Below are 2,500 nucleotides of genomic sequence, written 5' to 3' on the forward strand. Positions count from 1 at the left end.
GACACGCGCGCCCGTTTCGCCTGCCACCCATGCACACTCGCCTGGGCTGCTGGTCACATGCGTCGCTCATAGGCATTTTGCAGGCCAGCACCGGCGGATGCACGGGTCAAGCGGGACGGGATGAGCGCAGGGCTTGCTTTTGGCGGCACACGAAAACACGAACCCGAAAAAGGCGAAAAAGGGACATACACACTGGCGACACGCACGCCCGTTTCGCCTGCCACCCGTGCACACTCGCCTGGGCTGCTGGTCACGTGCGTCGCTCACAGGCATTTTGCAGGCCAGCACCGGCGGATGCACGGGTCAAGCGGGACGGGACGAGCGCAGGGCTTGCTTTTGGCGGCACACGAAAACACGAACCCGAAAAAGGCGAAAAAGGGACACACGGACAGGCGACACGAAAAAAAAGGGGTCGCCCTACCTAGGTGGGCGCAAAAACCCCGTCGGCCAGGAGGTTTCGCCAAAGTGTCTGTACTGTCACACAGGGTCAATAGCACGGGCATGGCCGGCCGCCGCACGTGCAGCGGCTTACGGACGCACGGTTCGGCGGCACGGGTGCCTGGCGGCTTTAGCACCTTGGGGTGGACAGGCCTGGCGGCAAGGGGGGCTAGGCACCTTGCTGCCAGCCGGCAATGGTGCACGGGGCGGGGCGCCACACAAACACGAAAGAGGGACAAGAGCGGGGCGATGGTCCACAGAGACGAGCCATGCACGGGGCCCGTGATCGCCGACACGCGCGAACGCGGACGCGGACAAGGACAAGGACGCGACGCGCGGCGCGCGTGCGAGGTCAAGAGGGGCGCGCGCACGAAAACGCGAAAAAAGGGGCTAGCGGCCGAGAAACGCGAAGAAAACCGGGTCACCTACCTAGCCGAACGCCTAAAATCGCTTCGGGCAGGAGGTTTCGCCAAAGTGTCTGTACTGTCACACGGTCCGTACGGGCGCAACCCCATCGCGCGCCAGCACCCCTTCCTGGGGGCGCCCGCCCGCCAGGCGCCTGGCGCCCCACGCGCGCGCGCCCGGCGCCTGGCGCCTTGCCCCCCACGCGCGCCCGGCGCCTGGCGCCTGGCGCCTCGCCCCCCACGCGCGCGCCCGGCGCCTGGCGCCTTGCCCCCCACGCGCGCCCGGCGCCTGGCGCCTGGCGCCTCGCCCCCCACGCGCGCGCGCGCGTGGCGCCTTGCGCCTGGCGCCTTGCCTCCGCGCGTGCCTGGCGCCTGGCGCCTTGCCCCCCACGCGCCTGGGCGCCTCTTTTCCGCCTGGGCGCCCTGGCACCTTTCCGCCTGGGCGCCTGTTTTCCGCCTTGGCGCCCTGGCGCCTTTTCGCGTGGGCGCCTCTTTTCCGCCTGGGCGCCATGGCGCCTTTCGGCCTGGGCGACTCTTTTTCGCCTGGGCACCTCTTTTCCGCCTGGCCAGGGCGCCTCTTTTCCGCCTGGGCGCCATGGCGCCTTTCTGCCTGGGCGCCTCTTTTTCGCCTGGGCGCCTCTTTTCTGCCTGGGCGCCCTGGCGCCTTTTCGCCTGGGCGCCTCTTTCCCACCTGGGCGCCCTGGCGCCTCTTCGCCTGGGCGCCCTGGCGCCTTTTCGCCTGGGCGCCTCTTTTGGCGCCTGGGCGCCTACGCCAGGGCGCCTCTTTTCCGCCTGGGCGCCTCTTTTTCGCCTGGGCGCCTCTTTTCCGCCTGGGTGCCCTGGCGCCATTCCGCCTGGGCGCCTCTTTTCCGCCTGGGCGCCCTGGCGCCTTTTCGCCTGGGTGCCTCTTTTGGCGCCTGGGCGCCTACGCCAGGGCGCCTCTTTTCCGCCAGGGCGCCTCTTTTTCGCCTGGGCGCCTCTTTTCCGCCTGGGCGCCCTGGCGCCTTTTCGCCTGGCGCCTCTTTTGGCGCCTGGGCGCCTACGCCAGGGCGCCTCTTTTCCGCCTGGGTGCCTCTTTTCCGCCTGGGTGCCCTGGCGCCATTCCGCCTGGGCGCCTCTTTTCCGCCTGGGCGCCCTGGCGCCTTTTCGCCTGGGTGCCTCTTTTGGCGCATGGGCGCCTACGCCAGGGCGCCTCTTTTCCGCCTGGGCGCCCTGGCGCCTTTCCGCCTGGGCGCCTCTTTTTCGCCTGGGCGCCTCTTTTCCGCCTGGGCGCCCTGGCGCCATTCCGCCTGGGCGCCTCTTTTCCGCCTGGGCGCCCTGGCGCCTTTTCGCCTGGCGCCTCTTTTGGCGCCTGGGCGCCTACGCCAGGGCGCCTCTTTTCCGCCTGGGCGCCTCTTTTTCGCCTGGGCGCCTCTTTTCCGCCTGGGCGCCCTGGCGCCATTCCGCCTGGGCGCCTCTTTTCCGCCTGGGCGCCCTGGCGCCTTTTCGCCTGGCGCCTCTTTTGGCGCCTGGGCGCCTACGCCAGGGCGCCTCTTTTCCGCCTGGGCGCCCTGGCGCCTTTCCGCCTGGGCGCCTCTTTTTCGCCTGGGCGCCTCGTTTCCGCCTGGGCGCCTCTTTTCCGCCTGGGCACGTCTTTTCCGCCTGGGCGCCCTGGCGCC

Source organism: Aristolochia californica, unplaced genomic scaffold (assembly GCF_029961685.1).
Source record: "Aristolochia californica isolate CCGP_79_NKW_82.1479 unplaced genomic scaffold, dmAriCali1.0.hap1 SCAF_17, whole genome shotgun sequence".
Taxonomy (NCBI): Eukaryota; Viridiplantae; Streptophyta; class Magnoliopsida; order Piperales; family Aristolochiaceae; genus Aristolochia; species Aristolochia californica.